Below are 19085 nucleotides of genomic sequence, written 5' to 3'. Positions count from 1 at the left end.
AAGGAGGAAAGAGGTAATACTGGTGCTTAAAACTAGAAAATGTCTGAACGTAATGTTGATGCTACGGTGAACTGTGAAATAAGATCATGTAAAATATATATATTTGAACCATATGATATAACTTTCTCTCTAGGCTTTAGTTACCGAAATTTGAACATAAACATTTTAAAACAGACACCTGTGCAAATGGCAGGTGGCACATCACTTTTTATATTTAAGAATTACGTGGGAGTGAAAGAAACAGTTTTCAAAATGCTAGATTTAACAGTATTTAGCATAGAATTTTGAAGAAAGAACATGTTGCGTGTATCCAAATATTTTTTAGGGCTTTGTTCTTTTAGGGTCTGATCACAGGCAGTGCTAAAAATAGTTCCTTTTTTTTTGGCATTCTTTGGAAATAAATGTTAATTACTGAAAAGAAATAGCGTGAAGAAGCAAAGAGAATTAGCAAAAAAAAAGCATTTCCTATCTTCTCATTTTCCTGTGTCGAGGAAATAGGAAAGACCCAGAGAGTTAGTCTAATTAATTGGTGAGCTCTTTCAGTGGAGATATGATGCCTGTGGTTAAATGCACACGGCATTTTCAACTGCAGCTTTCTTTAGGTCCCACGGCAGAGTGTACTGAGCGGTAAAGTTTCACATGGAATTTGTCCGGGAGTTGGTGAAGACAGGGTCCTCACTCTGACCCCAGAGCACTTACTGCATGACAGACGGACCAACCTTGTCTGCTGAGAGATGAGCCAAACTGGATATTCTACATACCTAAGATGTTTGCTTCCGTGAAACTCCACTGGGCATTCAGGATCACCCTGATGCTGGGAAGGATTGAGGGCGGGAGGAGAAGGGGACGACAGAGGATGAGATGGTTGGATGGCGTCACTGACTTGTTGGACATGAGCAAACTTCCGGGACATAGTGAAGGACATGGGACAATACATGGGGTCTCAAAGAGTCAGACACGATGTAGCGACTGAACCACAGCTATTCAAGGTCACGAAACAGAGCTCTTGTCAAAGAAAGTCTGTTAGTTGCTCAGTCGTGTCTGACGTTTTGCGACCCCATGGACTGCAGCCCACCAGGCTCCTCTGTCCGTGGGATTCTCCAGGCAAAAATGTTGGAGTCGGTTGCCATTCCCTTCTCCAGCGTTATCTTCCCGACCCAGGGATTGAACCTGGATCTCCTGCACTGCCGGAGGAGCTTTACCATTCAAGTTGCCAGGGAAGCTTGGTCACAGAATATTGTCCTAACAATTCGCTTCCTCTCCAACACCTCCTCCTTGCTTGGGAAACCCTTGAGTTCTTTCTCAGGAATCACGTATGAAATTAAGCCCAACCTTGACTTCTTGCAATATTCTCGTGACTCTTCCTTGATCTTCTCTCATCCTGCACTTGGAATGCTGTCTCATTATTTTACTCTTTCCTAGTTGAAGGTTCAGCTTCCTATATGTTGTCTGATAACCACCCCCCTTCATCTCACCCCTGTGTATTTTTCTCCTCTGCTTCATCCCCCTCCATCCCTGAGGACAGAGATCTGGACTTACATGTCTTTCATCTTCAAAACAAAATATCGTGAGGGCACAATAAATCCTCTTGCATGAGCTTCCATCCTATTTTTGTTCGTACACAGTGGCACAAATTCTGTAAAGATAACATAGGTCCTTTGAGTAAGTTTCACCATCCAGAACAGTCCTCAAACCCACCATCAATCTTAGGTCTAAATCTAATTTATATTAATTTTAAAATATATACCCTTGATGCTATTGTTGACATTTGATGTGAGGCATTAATTCATTCCAACAGCAAACATTTATTGTGCTCCAGATCTATTTACTGCAGTGCCATTGGTACCACTGGGGGAAAAATGTGGAAAAATCACTTTGTGTTGTAAGAGAAATACAATATGGGTTTGTCATAATCTGGGAACAACAAGATGTCTTCTTCTTTTTAAAAAAAAAAAAAAATTTTTTTTTTGGATGTGGACTATTTTTAAAGTCTCTATTGAACTTGTTAAAACATTGCTTGCTTTATATTTTGGCCATGAGGCATGTGGGTCCCTGACCAGGGATTGAACCCATTACCCCCTGCATTGAAAGGCAAAGTCTTAACCACTGGACCACCAGGGAAGTCCCAAGGGGTCTTGATTATCTAAAGCAGAGTATGTACATAGATGGAGCAGAAGATGAACCTGTGGCCAGATTTGGGAATGAACCCAGAGTACAGTGAAAGGTCTGTCTAGTCACAGCTATGGTTTTTCCAGTAGTCACATATGCATGTGAGAGTTGGACCATAAAGAAAGCTGAGTACCAAAGAATTGATGCTTTTGAGATGTGGTGTTGGAGAAGACTCTCAAGAGTCCCTTGGACTGGGACTCTCTGGGATCCACCGATAACAGGACGTTTATTGTAAAGCTAACCCGAAGGCTAGAAAAAAATGGAGGCGTTCCCTAGAAATGGGACAGTTCAAAGCTTTTAGTCCCAATTCAGAATCTCACAGCTCTGCTCACAAGTGGTTCCCTTTGTTTTAGTGGGAAAGAAGTGGAAAAAATAAAGAATAAAGACAAGCTGGAAATAAATCTCCCTGACATTGTGCTATTCAGGAAGTCAGACCTCCCCCACGCTTCATGGAAGTCTGTCTCCGGCTCTCTCTTGCAGTCTCAGAGAATGAAAGGACACACACAGCTTCCCCACCATCCCTTGGACCAATAACCTGTGTCAGCTCATCGGGAAAAGCGGGGGAAAAGAAAACATGCATTTGTTGTAGACGTGTCTGTGATCTGTTGGGGAGTCATCAGCTGTCCGTGGTGCTGAATTTATCGTGGCGGCGTCCCATCGACAAGCCTAATCCTTGCGCTTCTCTGAAGGCTCCCTGGGTGCTGTTTGCATGCTCTCAAGCATCCAGACTGTCATGTATAAAGCACTCTCCAAGAATCTTCCTTAATGATGTTGGGTAAGAAGCCTTGGCGGCCGTCCTTAAATTCCGATCTTGCTTGTGCACCAACAAGAGCAGGGTTTCAGCTGACATTTAGATACTTCTCCAGCCACCGTGAAACACATGATGCATGTCAGTGATGTCAAGGAGCAGAGCAGCTGGCTGTGTCTAGAATTAGGATGCTGCTGCCGATGCTGTCTTGGTGGCTTAGTCGTGTCTGACTCTTTTGAGACCCTCTTCGACTGTAGCCCTCCAGGCTCCTCTGTGCATGGGATTCTCCAGGCAAGTATCCTGGAGTGAGTTGCCATTTCCTCCTCCGGGGGATCTTCACGACCCGGGGATCAAACTCAGGTCTCTTACACCTCCTGCTTTGGCAGGCAGGTTCTTTAACACTAGTGCCATCTGGGAAGCCCCAGGTGCTATAGAGTAGGACCAGGTTGTTCATCGATTGTGCATAGAACAGTTTGTATCTGCTCACCCTAAACTCCAGACCCTTTCCTCCCCCACCCCCCTCACCCTCAGCCATCACAAGTCTGTCTTCTGTCTGTGAGTTATTTCTATTTTGTAGGTAACTTGCTCTGTGTCATATTTTAGCTTCTGCATTTTATAAATGATATCATATATTGGTCTTTTTCTTTCTGACTTACTTCATTTAGTGCGAAGCTGCAAATGTCATTATTTTCTTTCTTATGGCTGAGTAGTGTTCCATTGTATGTGTGTAATATATATATCTCTCTCCACATACCAAATCTTCTTTATTCATTCCTCAGTCAAAGGACCGTTAGGTTACTTTCATGCCTTGGCTGTATTACCTTCCTAATGGTCATGAAGACATGTTGCTTTTGGTTCTAAGGGGTTTCTTATTCTTTCATGGAATGATTTTATCACGTAAGATAAAACCTGTGCCTCATATGCATGCAATGTCAGGTTTTCTATCAAAGGTACTGTTTCTCTGTACAAGCTCTTGGGAAATCTGTATTAAGTGGGAAAAAACAAGTACTATAAAAATTAAACATTCGGGAAACAGCTGAATTTTCAGTAAAGCCACCAGTTTACCATAGTTGTGTTTCTAGAATCGTCCATGTGCTTCATTTTAAAGGTTATATACACTTTTGTTTCTTTGTTCATGCTGGTATTGTTTATGCTCTTTACCTGTCCTGCTAATCAGGAAGCATCTCAAGAATCTGGACCATCTCTTATTTTAACAAATACTGTGGTGTCAGGAACCCAGGGTGAAAAAAATCTCATTATTACATTTCTATTTGTTGATGATTATAGTGACTTTTTTTATTTACATCTTTCATCCCTACCTCGTTATTTTCCATCAGTGGAAGCTAGAATTCTGTTCAATCACTTCAATTATCTTGTATCAGGCGCCCAGGAAATTTTTCTCTATTTTGCATTTCAGTTTGATGTATGGTAAAATTATGATAAATTCTCACAATGACACTTCTCACTTCCCTAAAGGGCATGTCCCGTGTCGGTCACAAATAGCATCTGTCTAATGGAAGTCGTCTTCTCTGAGGTGATTAAAGATTGTTTATAGATTCTATTTCTGGATGAGCTGCTGGCTCGTTAGATATATTGCCAGGTGATTTTTTTTTTTTTACACTATTGGTGCTTCACTTAATTTTTCAGTTTTACTTTGTGTAGCATTTATCTTTGAAGTTTGAGATCTACAAGAAAAAATGTACTGATATGAATTTAGTCATCATTCACCTTTCTTTGGAAGAGCAATTAGTTTCACATTTGTTAATATCTTCATAATATTCCTCATAATGTTTCCTGGTCTGGATTTTTGCTGGTATTTAATGTTTATTCAGCTTTTTGCCTTGATAAGTCTTGTCCCTTCATGACTCAGTACCAGAAGTATCTTTCTTTTAGCATGTAGGCAGGCCAGGCTTCCCTCCTAGATGCTTAGGTACATCTGTGTCATCTGACTTCATTCTTTTTGACGGGTTGTTCACTTATTGGTTTGGCAGAAAACGTTCATTCAGGTTTTTCCGTAACATCTTATGGAAAAGCCGGAACTTTTTGCCAACCTGATATGTTGTTGCTTTCAGATGAAGGAATTGGAACAGTGATGGAATCCGCAAGTTCAGTGACGGGGATCGCAGTGTCAGGCACGAATGAGCATCTAACACACACACACATACACACACACAGAATAAGAATGAGCGTTGCTGTCTTGTGTGCGACTCTTTGTGATTGCACGAACTGCAGCCCGCCAGGCTCCTCTGTCCATGGAATTCTCCAGGCTAGAAGACTGGAGTGGGTTGCCATTTCCATATACCCAAGTCACTTTGGTGGTTACAGCAGAAATTAACACAACAGTGTCAATCAATTAATTGAACTGCACCCATAAGACAAGGAAGGAGTCTTACGGACTCTTGTGGGGACTATTTCTTCTCAAGCTTCCTCTCTTCTGGTGAAAGAGACCCAGGTAGCTTGCAGCAGTGACCTCCCTTCCCTGTATGTGTACGTAGGTGACTTACAGGGCCATCTTCTGTCAGGAGCTTACAGGTATGAAGACAAGATGAAAACTCAACACTGAACGTGGTGCTGTTGTTAGCTAGACGGAGATGACCTCAGGTCCCGCTGACACAGTGGAGTACCTGCTCCATAAACATCTCTCATTGGCCGTCTCATCGCATAAAAAGTTTCCTTCTTCTTTTATAAAATTCCTTTGGGCTTTCCAATACATACAACCTACAGGAGACTCCGGGAGATGGTGATGGACAGGGAAGCTTGGCGTGCTCAAGTCCACGGGGTGGCAAAGAGTCGGAATCAACTTAGCAGAGAGTCGGACCCAACTTAGCGAAGGGTCAGACAGGACTTAGCAAAGAATGGGACACAGCTTAGTGAATGAACAGCAATGCTTTTTAACCACAATCATCATAGCTTTCATCAGAAATAAAATATTATCTGCTGACTTAAAAATGTAAACACAAAGAATCTGCATTTCAAAATGTGCATCAGAGTGAGGGCAAAATGCCATCAAGATGTGGATGGCTGTGGGGGGCATTCGAAAAAGGACATTCCTTTTGTTTTTGTTATTAAGCAAAACAAATGGATCCAGAAGACGGTCTCTCCTCCCTTTATGTCTGGAGAGGAACAGAATCTAGCTAAAAAGGAGAAGGATCCTCACTGCAGTGTTAATTTCAGCGAGCGATTTCCGTCCACTTGTGTTTGCCATCAGTATCTGTCTATTTCTTTCTTTCTTTTTTTTTTTTTGTAAGCAAAAGTGACTGTTAGCCGTTGATATAAGTGATTAAAAGTAATAACGTGAGATGCGGAACATCCCAGATTCTCCATCTGTGGCCCCTGTGAGTGGGCAGGGGTCTATGCTGCAGGGTAACTGGACTCTGGGGACCTAGTCTACACGGTCATGTGCTTGGAGAAATGACCTGCTGAGTCAGTGGGTTGTGAAGGAACACGCAATATCGCCATGCAAGCCCACTCCAGGGGGCTCACTGCAAGTGTCACATTGCTATGAAGGTGTTTACAAAGACACGGCCTTTGTTATAAGCACAGTTGTCCATGTATATGTGTGTGTGTGTGTGTGTGTGTGTGTGTGTGCATATGTGTCTTCTCTCAGACTCAAGGTACCAGGGAAACCCAGTTACATGAAAAGCAATGGTGTCGAAAAGGGAAGAGAAAGAATAGTCAAAGCAGACTGGAAGAGATAGAAGAAATGGAAGCTGGGAAAGAATGGGCATGCATCCCTGAAGGGTATGAGGACCACAAGTTCATGGCAGGCCATCTCCATGAACCAAGGAGCCCAGAACTCTGTAGAGAGCCACGTACACTTGAGGATGGACAGCGAGATCTCTGAGGCTGGTTGTCACATCACACGTCTCCCGAGAACTTGACTTCGCCACAGTTGTAGGCATTTGCTTGCTTCTGGTCTTGACCCCTATTTAAACAGTGAAACGGAATGTGACCAGGGTAGATCCATGTGGGAAAAAACCACCATCGGTTTTGAAGAGGATGTGCAGAGGAGAAAGAAAGAATTGTCCAGGGTTTGAGACGAAAATCAAAGTTATGGGTAGAGGAAGACAAGAGCAGACCAGCAAGTGATAAACGTTTGACAGGACGCTGAGCATCTCAAAAGTGGACAAAGTTCATAAGGAAATGAAATCACTCAGAACGAGAAACACAAGAACTTGCAGCTCAGAGCAGAGCAACTCTGGGTGCAAACAGTGAATATCACACCCGATTCAGTGCATCCCTGCTGGTCCAGTGGTCAAGAATACGCCTTCTAATGCAATGCTTGTGGGTTTAATCTGTTGTCAGGGAACTAAATTCCCACATTCCTCGGGGCAACTAAACTCTTGGTCCACAACCATAGAGCCCAGAGGCTGCAACCAAGACCTTTACTTGCAACTAAGTCAAATAAACGGATACATTTTCTAAAAAATAACATAGATCATTTACTACAACCTCTTATGATCCGGCAGGACACTGAATATTGAACCTGGTCTAGGTACTGTCTTTTAAAAAACTGACTATTCTACTTAATAATACATTTTAAGAATATTATAATTTGTTGAAACCAGCTACTCTATTTCCCTGACGAACATATAATCTAATTAGACGGTGCAAAATATTTTGCTGTTTTGCTTTGTTTTGTTGTTGACATTTTCAAATTAGAAATGTAGTTCATAAAAAAAGCATTGTTAAAGCAAATAATCTTCGTGTCAGGAAGTGCAAGAGAAAATTTTAGGCACCAAAATCGTTGATGACATATTTTCTGACCTAGCTTATGTGACTTGGATGGGGAAATTTTTTTCTTTAAAGGAAAGAATCAATTCTATTTTTACTGCACCAAAGCTAAATTTCAGGTTACATGTGGAAATCGGCTGTAAAGAGGAAGCCATTTAGGTCACCACGGAGCAATGAATAGACTTCCCTCTGCAATAGTGTCTTCTCATTAGTTAGCTGTTCTGTATGGTAGTGTATATGTGTCCATTCTGTCTCCCTGTCCATCCCACCTGCAAATGTGAAGGAAATCCAAGAAAGAGCAGATATATGTATATATATCTCTGATTCACTTTGCTGCTCATCAGAAACTAACACAACATTGGAACGCAACTATACTCCAATAAAAAACAAATTTAATAATTAAAAAAAAAGAGGAATGCACGTCTAAGCCTTCTACCCTCAACCCCCCAAAATATTGGGTGATAAAATATGATAAAAAAAAAAAAGAGGAAACTATAAGCAAGGTGAAAAGACAGCCTTCAGAATGGGAGAAAATAATAGCAAACGAAGCAACAGACAAAGGATTAATCTCAAAAATATACAAGCAACTCCTACAGCTCAATTCCAGAAAAATAAATGACCCAATCAAAAAATGGGCCAAAGAACTAAACAGACATTTCTTCAAAGAAGACATACAGATGGCTAACAAACACATGAAAAGATGCTCAACATCACTCATCATCAGAGAAATGCAAATCAAAACCACAATGAGGTACCATTACACGCCAGTCAGGACGGCTGCTATCCAGAAGTCTACAAGCAATAAATGCTGGAGAGGGTGTGGAGAAAAGGGAACCCTCTTACACTGTTGGTGGGAATGCAAACTAGTACAGCCACTATGGAAAACAGTGTGGAGATTCCTTAAAAAACTGGAAATAGAACTGCCATATGACCCAGCAATCCCACTGCTGGGCATACACACCGAGGAAACCAGATCTGAAAGAGACACATGCACCCCAATGTTCATCGCAGCACTGTTTATAATAGCCAGGACATGGAAGCAACCTAGATGCCCATCAGCAGACGAATGGATAAGGAAGCTGTGGTACATATACACCATGGAATATTACTCAGCCATTAAAAAGAATTCATTTGAATCAGTTCTAATGAGATGGATGAAACTGGAGCCCATTATACAAAGTGAAGTAAGCCAGAAAGATAAAGAACATTACAGCATACTAACACATATATATGGAATTTAGAAAGATGGTAATGATAACCCTATATGCAAAACAGAAAAAGACACAGATGTACAGAACAGACTTTTGGAGTCTGTGGGAGAAGGCGAGGGTGGGATGTTTCGAGAGAACAGCATTGAAAAGTGTATATTATCAAGTGTGAAACAGGTCACCAGCCCAGGTGGGATGCATGAGACAAGTGCTTGGGCCTAGTGCACTGGGAAGACCCAGAGGGATCGGGTGGGGAGGGAGGTGGGAGGGGGGATCGGGATGGGGAATACATGTAACTCCATGGCTGATTCATGTCAATGTATGGCAAAAACCACTACAATATTGTAAAGTAATTAGCCTCCAACTAATACAAATAAATGGAAAAAAAAGTAATATTAAAATTTAAAAAAATATGATAAAAGCCATCCCTGGTGGTGCATTGTTTAGAATTCAGCACTTCTACCGAGGACACAGGTTCAATCCTCGGTTGGCGAATTAAGACCCTGCAAGATGTGTGATATAGCCAGAAGAAAAATTTTTTCAGTAAAAGGTGATCATTGTGTTGAAGCTGAAACTCCAATACTTTGGCCACCTGATGTGAAGAGCTGACTCATTGGAAAAGACCCTGATGCTGGGAAGGATTGAGGGCAGGAGGAGAAGGGGACGACAGAGGATGAGATGGTTGGATGGCATGACCAACTCAATGGACATGAGGTTGAGTAAACTCGGGGAGTTGGTGATGAACAGGGAGGCCTGGCGTGCTGCAGTCCATGGGGTCACAAAGAGTCGGACACGACTGAGCGACTGAACTGAACTGAATCATCGTGTGCAATAGAGCTTCCTGTTGTCATTTCTCTTCTAACTTCTCTGTATTTCCTGACGTTTTGAATTAAAACGTAGGCACCTTTGAATTGGAAGCCCTGATGACTTTTTCCCTCTTTGCTGATTGATTCATCTCTGGGTAGTTTTCACTCATCTTTTGATTTCCTGCCTCCTTTGCATACCGTAGCCTTGTGGAGTAATACACCATTGGCCCCTGTTTCCACGTTTGTTCCCACAAATCCACACACACCTCACCTCAAGATGCTGCTTCTGTCTCTGTGCTCATGGTCTGTTTGGACCTCACAACGTGCGCCTCCCTACATGGTGTGAAGATGAGATAATGATACATGTGTTTCCTGGAATTGAATGGCTCTGCCAAGAGAGAGTCATAACATCTCTTCCAGAAATGGTGGGCAGCATCACAAGTTCTAACCCACTCCAGCATTCTGGCCTGGAGAATTCCATGGACTGTATGCATTCCATGGCTTCACAGAGCTGGACACTACTGAGGGCTTTCACTCACTCCCGTCTTTCACATGGACATCATCATCCAGACAGCTTCCCTAGATGTGCTCCTCCATTCCCACTCTGCAGGAAAGCAGAGTAAATATGGTATCAAATCTTGGCAAATGAGAACCCTGCTTTGCAACAACAGCCCTTTAGGACTCCATATTATTAACTGAAGGGGTATTAATACATTTTTTCTTTGTGGCTGTTGTTTAGCCAGTAGGTGATGTCTGACTCTTTTGTGACCACCATGGACTTTAGCCCGTCTGGCTCCTCTGTCCGTGGGATTCTCAGGGCAAGAATAGTGAAGTGGGTTGCCATTTCCTTCTCCAGGGGATCTTCCTGACCCAGGGGGTCGATTCCACATCTCCTGCACTGTAGGCAGATTTTTTTTTTTTTTTACTGCTGAGCCATTGTGGAAGCCCCGAACTTTATTGACCAGAGGCACATCAATACATTTTTAGAAAGTGATACAGTTAAGATCGCCATGTGAAGCTGTAAGAACCTAAAAGTGATCAAGGGTTCATTACGCAACTTAGGGTTGTTGTCCTCATTCATATTTTGCTCCATCAGGTTTTTGTTTCAACCTTCTATGTATTACGAATGCAAGTTTATTATCATAAAATGTTCGGAAAGTACATAATTTGAAGTTTTGAGTGGAGAAGAATCTTCCAGTGAATTTGACGCAGATACTTTCTCTGATTGTGCCAGTGACATGCAGACTTTCGTCTCAGAAGATGATAGATAGTTCTTTGGGATATAGTTCTGATTCAGATGATGTGACTATGAGGCCAAGAGAAAGATAGAAACCCTTAGTGTGACGGACTCTGATCTGGAAAGTGAAAATAAAGCTCATGGAGCTGTAGAAGACTTTACAGGCATATCAGGTGTAGCTACTGAATGGAATAACCCACCAAGACTGGTGAAATCACGGAATGAATTTGTCCTGTCCAAAGAAAAACAGCCGCCTGTTAGTTTCTGCAAAAATCCTCCGGTCAGTAATAAGTTAAGAAAATCCGGAGAGAGAAGTTATGGGGAGGTGGGCACAAGATGGGGCTGGAGGTGACAGAAATAAATAAAAACCATTAGAAAACCCGAGGATACATACACTTCATTGACTTCTCAGATGTCTGTGCCGAAGAAATATAAATTCACTGATGATGTCTAAAAATAGGACAGACATAGGGAAGAAACAATAGGAAATATAGGTTCATATGTGACAAAAACAAGCCAAATGAGCAAATTAAACAGAGCCTCCTGCAGCCCTGGAAGCAGCCGTCTTACTCATGGTTCAGTGACCTTGGAAGGACTTCTCAAGTATTTCCATATCTGGTTAGGCACAGTCTGTACCTTTTCTTGATTTGTCCTTCAACAATTCTGTCTCTCAACTAACCTGAAAATTCGTCTTTTCAGAAGATTTTTGTCTCTAAAAATTTTAAGCATTTTTATGTTTTACCTAGACAGCTTTCACCTAGACAGTGTACTAAAAAGCAGAGCCATCACATTGTTGACAAAGGTCCATATAGTCAAAGCTATGGTTTTTTCCAGTAGTCTGGTACGAATATGAGAGTTGAAACATAAAGAAGGCTGAGTGCTGAAGATGTGATGCTTTTGAACTGTGGTGCTGGAGAAGACTCTTCAGAGTCCCTTGGACTGCTAGGAGGTCCAACCAGTCCATCCTAGAGGAGATTAGTCCTGAATATTCATTGGAAGGACTGATGCTGAAGCTGAAACTCCAATATTTTGGCCACCTGATGCAAAGAGCTGACTCATTGGAAAAGACCCTGATGCTGGGAAAGATTGAGGGCGGGAGGAGAAGGGGACGACAGAGGATGAGATGTTTGGATGGCATCACCAACTCGATGGACATGAGTTTGAGTAAACTCGGGGAGTTAGTGATGGACAGGGAGGCCTGGTGTGCTGCAGTCCATGGTGTTGCAAAGAGTTGGACAGGACTAACTGACTGAACTGAACTGAACTGATATTTTGTTATTATTTGTTTTGACTGTGTGGGGTCTTTGCTGCATCATGCGGATCATTTGTAGCGGCGCGTGGACTCTTGGTAGTGACTTGTGGGCTTTGGCAGTTGCAGCCTCTCCATAGTTGTGGAGCACAGACTTCGTTGCTTCATGGCATATGAGGTCTTCGTTCCCCGAACAAGAATCAAACCTCCATCCCTTGTGTTGCAAGACAAGTTTTTAACCACTCAAGCACCAGCAAAGTCCTATTGATGGATTTTTTAAAAAATGCAAATGATTTGGATGTGGAGTGTAAGGGAAAGAAAGGTCTCCAGAGTTTGGAGGTGGCGTGTAGGGGAAGGAAAGGTCTCTAATGTTTCTGACTCAAGCCCAGGATGGACACAAAAGAATCTGGAAAAAACAGCTGGTGGAGAGAATCTGGAGGATTCCATGAGGTTTGAAAGTCTGAGTTGGAAATGTTTTGGGGACATCATGTAATTGGCATTCCATAGATGGAGGATGTCAGAGTCTAACACTCAAGGGAAAGACCTGTTTAAAGAGAAGAACGTTGAACTAGTCAATGCAGGTTGTGTTTATACACACACACACACACACACACACACATGCACACACTTTTTTTTCTTTGGTTGCACCATGCATCTTGCATAATCTTAGTTTCCGGACCAGGAATTGAACCTCGGGGCCATGGCCGTGTGAGTGCCAAGCCCTAGTAACCAGACCCTCAGGGAATTCTCAACGTAGATGGTATTTAAATATCACAAAGTCATGAGACTGTGTGAGGTCATGAGACTGAGTGAGGTCATGAGCAGAGTTCTGAACATAGAGAAATGAGAAAAAAAAGTTTGCCAACCTAGCAACTAGGGGGCTTACTGGCCACTTTTTCTGTTGTTTACTTGCTCAGTCGTCTCTGACTCTCTACGACCCCATGGACTGCAGCACGCCAGGCTTCCCTGTCCTCCCCATCTCCTGGAGTTTGCTCAGTCTGTTGAGTCAGTGATGCCATCCGACCATCTCATCCTCTACCGCCCCCTTCTCCTCTTGCCTTCCGTCTTTGTCAGCACCAGGGTCTTTTCCAGTGAGTTGGCTCTTCCCATCTGAAAGGCAAGGAGCAATCACAGCAACTGGGGTAATTAGCGATACTTGGGCAACTGGGTTGTTGGAGATACATGGAAATTTTCTTCAAATTAGTCTGATTTTTTTTTCAATACAGCTGGAGACAAGTTCATAGGCCGACCGTAATGATGGGAACAGATGCATCTGAAAACAGAGGAGGCAGGAAGCAGGTGTTAGTGATTAAAGAAAACTCTGAAGGAAATTTACCATCTCCACCTTGAACATACTGTATATTTGTGGTCAGCCTTTGAAAGTGAGACCAGTCAGGATGGGCCTACAAATTCCTTCATCTATGCTCACCAGCAAAAATATGGGTGTGCCCTAGATGGGAAAGTCAAGTTTTATCAGGTTTAGGATTTTGCTAAACGAAAAAAAAAGAAGATTGGAGAGAGTGATGTGTGGGAACTGACGTTTATGCAAGGTTATGACTCTCTCAAGTTGAAGGAGGAAATACCAAATCTTAATCTCCTGTTTTTGGAAATGACAAAAGAAGGAAAGAAATGTATTTACCATTTGGTAGCCTTCTGGAAAGAGTTCCTGGGTTGCCTGTTTCCTTTATAATTCTCCTCGTGTGAGTCAGAGCATCTTTAGGGTTTTGCTCTGTAATGGGAACCGTACAGATTCTTGGAAAGAAAGCGGTAAAAGACAGAACGTATTGATGAGGCATTTTCGTATTTTCCATATTCAGAGAGTGGTCCCCCGTGTTACTTCACAGCAGCAGCAGAAATTTCTCATGTGTCCGATTTCTGCCCAAGAGCAGTGTTTTGAAGGCAGCTGCATCATCAGTTAGGTGACTGAGAAACTGTTAGATCTTGTGTTGACATGTCCTGACTCAGGAAAAGAGTCCTTGGGAAAAAAAAAAAAAAACAAAACACAACATTACTCATCGCTATGAGAGACTAACCAGAATATGACAGCAACACTATATATCGTGGAGGCAGAGAGTCGCAGAAAATACGTGTTCTCAGTGCAATAAGTGGCTGGCTTAAATTCTCATCATTTTTCCTCCAGACCTCTCCTCCAGGTCTCTCAGCTCAAGTGGGCCTTTGTCACAACTCTTTGAGCGTTGTGACGTTGGATTGATATTTAGCAGAGAGTCTTTGTTGACGGTATATTGTGCCAGGCAGGTAAAGACAGTTGCTTCAAAGAGAAGCACAGGCTTCCATGCAGTTCACGAGAAGTGTAAATTCTTGCTGGGAAAACCGACAAGGCTGCAATTAGGGAATAAGAGAATGTGCAATTAACTACCAAGCTGGTACGGGGTACATAATTAGAGAATGAAGAGGCACTGATATTTTAAGGTGGTGATGGTGGGTTTTAGACAATAATGGAAAATTGAAGGAAATCTCTCCCCGTGGGCTGAAATTGCTAGCTGGAGAACTTGGTGTTTCTCTGATGTTGTAACCATCTAACCAGTGTTAGCTGAATTTGATATTATTGCTCTGAATGCAGGTTTCTTATCTTCTCTCACTTTATCAGAGAACTGGTTCCCATCCTAACCGGAGGGATTCATTCATGCATACACACGTGGGTCCTGAATTTCCATTTCTCTGGTGGGCAAAGGAGAATTCCCAACAGAATCAAATCATACTGCTTTTCTGGAAAATGCCCAAATGCATTCTGAGGTCCACGGAGGTCTAATGCGTGTTTTCAAGCCAATTCCAAAATGTAATTCACTTTGATCAACAGTCTCGTTTGAATTCTGTGTTTCTTTCTCTGTCAGATATCCCTGTGGTTAATCTTTCAATCGACCAGAGGTCAGAGAATTGGGGTTTACACTCATCCTCAATCTTCAATGATTCATCTTCACCTGAGGTAGACACATCCGTCATATTGAACCCATAGCACATTTGGTTGAATATTCTTACTTGTCTTTTATTATTTTTGAGCAGCTTATGCAGTTGGCAGAGAACTTCAAATGGGCAAAATATCTGATATAAAAGTACAGTGCTCACAGGTTTTCTTATACATTTAAATTCATGTTTAATTATAAGAAAAAAAAATACTTATGTTACATTCTCCAGTATCAGCCCTTTGCTTGAAATCACTTTTAATTTATTAAGGTTTTTTTTTTTCTTTTTTAAAATTAACTTTATTGGAATATGGTTGATTTACCCTGTTGGGTTAGTTTCTATTATAGAGCAATGTGACTCAGTTATACATATATATACATATATCCGCTCTTTTAGATTCTTTTCCCATATAGGTCATTACAGAGTATTGATTAAGGTTCCCTGTGCTATACAGTAGGTACTTACTAGTTATTTATTTTATCATTTCTTAATTATTATACTCCTTTTTACTATCATCTATGGTCTTGAGGTTATTTTTATTTTTTTTCATTTTTTTTTTTTTTAATTGGAGGCTAATTACTTTACAATATGGTAGTGGTTTTTGCCACACACTGACACGAATCAGCTATGGGTGTACATGTGTTCCCCATCCTGAAGCCCCCTCCCACCTCCCTCCCCATCCCCTTGTCTATCATGTACTAACAATAAGAATTCCTGACAATGAGTGAGTAAAGTTTGTAAATGTGCAACGTATGCACATAGGTCATTCAGAAATAGAATTTCAGCAAAATATTTTCTTGATCAAATAGTTAATGTTCATGGAGTTTTTAATGCTCTATTTATAGTAAGTGAGTTGCTCTTTACTCACAAAATCGTCGTCAACTCTTTTGCGACCCGATGGACGGTAGCCCACCAGGCTACTCTGTCCACAGGCACGAACACTAGAGGTGGGTTCATCTTCTTTTTCTATTTTACTTTATTCTTAAATTATTTTTTAAATTGAGGTATAGTTGATTTTCAACATTGTCTTAGTGGTTGGTGTACAGGAAAGTGATTCAGTTATACATATGTATGTATATATATATATATTTATACATGCATATATGCTGTACATATATATATGCTATATATATCTATACCACAATAGCACTACAATTGGACTATTGCACTACACCACAATTGCACTCATTTTACATGTTAGCAAGATCATGCTCTAAATCCTTCAAGCTAGGCTTCAACAGTATGTGATCCAAGAAGGTCCACATTTACGAGCTGGATTTAGAAAAGTCAGCGAAACCAGAGATCAGATTGCCAACATCCATTGGATCATAGGAAAAGCAAGAGAATTCCAGAAAAACATCGACTTCTGTTTCATTGGCTACTTTAAAGCCTTTGATTGTGAGGATCACAGCGAGCTATGTAAAATTGTTAAAGAGATGGGCACATCAGACCAGCTTACCCTCCTCCTGAAAAACCTGTATGCAGGTCAAGAAACAACAGTTAGAACCAGACGTGGAACAACAGACTGGTTCCAGCTGGGGAAAGGAATATGTCAAGGCTGTATATTGTCACCCTGCTTATTTAACTTATATGCAGAGTACATCATGAGAAACGCTGGGCTGGAAGAAGCACAAGCTAGAATTAAGATTGCTGGGCAAAATATCAATAACCTCAGATATGCAGATGACACCACCCTTATGGCAGACAGTGAAGAAGAACTAAAGAGCCTCTTGATGAAAGTGAAAGAGGAGAGTGAAAAAGCTGGCTTACAACTCACGCTGAGTTCAGAAAAATAGGATCATGGCATCTGGTCCCATCACTTCATGGCAAATAGGTGGGGAAACAATGGAAGCAGTGAAAACTTTATTTTCTTGAGCTCTAAAATCACTGCAGATGGTGACTGCAGCCATGAAATTTAAAGATGCTTGCTCCTTGGAAGGAAAGCTATGACAAACTTAGCGTATTAAAAAGCGGAGACATTACTTTGCCAAACAAAGTTCTGCATGGTCAAAGCTGTGGTTTTTCCAGTCATGTATGGATGTGAGAGTTGGACTATAAAGAAAGCTGAGTGCTGAAGAATTGATGCTTTCAAAGTGCGGTGCTGGAGAAGACTCTTGAGAGTCCCTTGGACTGCAAGGAGATCCAACCAGTCCATCCTGAAGGAAGTCAACCCTCAATATTCATTGGAAGGCCTAATGCTGAAGCTGAAGCTCCAATACTTTGGCCACCTGATGCGAAGAGCTGACTCATTTGGAAAGACCCTGACGCTGGGAAAGATTGAGGGCAGGAGGAGAAGGGGACGACAGAGGATGAGAGGGTTGGATGGCATCACCGACTCAATGGACATGAGTTTGAGCAAACTCCAGGGGTTGGTGATGGACAGGGAGGCCTGGTGTGCTGCAGTCCATGGGGTCGCAAACAGTCGGCCACAACTGAGCAACTGAGCAATAACAAATATATACAGATATACATCTATATGTGTGTATATATATATATATATATATATATATATATTCTTTTCCATGATGATTTAGTCCAAGATACTGAGTAATCTGCATTATACAGTAGGTCCTTATTACTTATCTATTTTATATAGAGTGGTGTGTATCTGTTAATCCCAACTCCAAATTTTTTATATCTGTTAATGCCAACTGGAATTTGTCCCTCTCATCTTTTCCCTGTTAGTAAATGTGAGTTTGTATTCTCTGTGATTCTGTTTTTGTTTTGTAAATAAGTTCATTGATATCGTTATGTTTCCTTTAGTTTCATAGTTGAATACGTTGCAACACATTGCAATGTATTTTGTGTTTATGGATTTGATTGACTTCAGCATTTGGTGATTGTTGGAAATTTGTTTTAGACGTTAAAGTTGCAATGTTTTCCATGTTCATGCTGTCTGTACTTCAATTATTACATGTATGTATGTGTGCACGCATATTCACATATACATTTTTAACGTCCTTTAGTTCATTTTTAGTAAATTGAAGACTTCTTTTTTTTCTCTTCATTTTTTCCTCCAACAACAAAAATTCTATGCTAGGATTCTGTGTCCTGTGGGACCAGTTTTCAGTGCATCTGTGATATTTCAAAGTTAGAGATTTACCCCATACCTTACAGGTGTGGTATTTACATACCTGTAAAAATAAAGGTATTTACATACCTTTTCCCACATATGCAAGCTTTGTTTTCTCATGATGAGTTGTTCAGATCAGTTACATTAGGAACTTTTTAGGTAGGGACTTGATTTAGTATGACTAAAATCTTACAGCAAGTGTGTAGCGGAGTCACTTTTGTCTTCTCTGGAGGCATTTTTTTTTTGTTACTATCACTATCCATCCTACTAATTTGGTAATAACACCTTGTCTGTGATTGTGTCAATTTATGAAACATCTGTTAGTTCACATCATGTTGTTAATTACAGGATGATTTAAGCAGTTTGTTTTAAAACTAGAAACGTTGAACCTATATGGAGTTGCTCGAAGTTAAATTAGCCTGATGGTCTATAGCAGTGATCTCATGTTCATAAAATCTGTGATCTACATATAGACATGGGCAAGTTACTGATCTGGAAATGTAAAAAAATTAATCTTTTTCTTTTTCACTATATATATCCATCCATCCATCCATCAACTGATCCAGTCATCCATTCTTCTGTCTACCTAATCTTTCCGTCCATCCACTTATGCACTTTGTGATTTAGTCTTCTTGTAGAACTGTCAATAAGGGGTTTACTAATTCTTCTTCTAAATAATTCAGAGCCTCTTAATGGTTTTCTTCTGGACTGTTTCTTTCTTCTGAGTGTCTGTCTAGGCATCCTGACTTTGGTACGCTTGAGTTAAGTGAAGTGAAGTGAAGTAACTCTTTGCGTGTCCGACTCTTTGCGACTCCATGGACTGTAGCCTACCAGACTCCTCTGTCCATGGGATTTTCCAGGCCAGGATACTGGAGTGAGTTGCCATTTCCTTCTCCGGGGGATCTTCCCAACCCAGGGATCGAACCCAGGTCTCCCACA

General features: G+C 41.3%; 1 protein-coding gene across 6 annotated transcripts in view; it reads left to right on the top strand.

The window, feature by feature from the left end:
* NLGN4X (neuroligin 4 X-linked) overlaps positions 1-19085 on the top strand; it is a 378693-nt gene that overhangs the window by 166971 nt on the left and 192637 nt on the right. The gene's annotated exons all lie outside the window — the stretch shown is intronic.

This window comes from Cervus canadensis, chromosome X (genome assembly GCF_019320065.1).
Source record: "Cervus canadensis isolate Bull #8, Minnesota chromosome X, ASM1932006v1, whole genome shotgun sequence".
NCBI lineage: Eukaryota > Metazoa > Chordata > Mammalia > Artiodactyla > Cervidae > Cervus > Cervus canadensis.
Note: the sequence above shows the minus strand (reverse complement) of the source record. Positions and strands in the feature narration are given on the sequence as shown.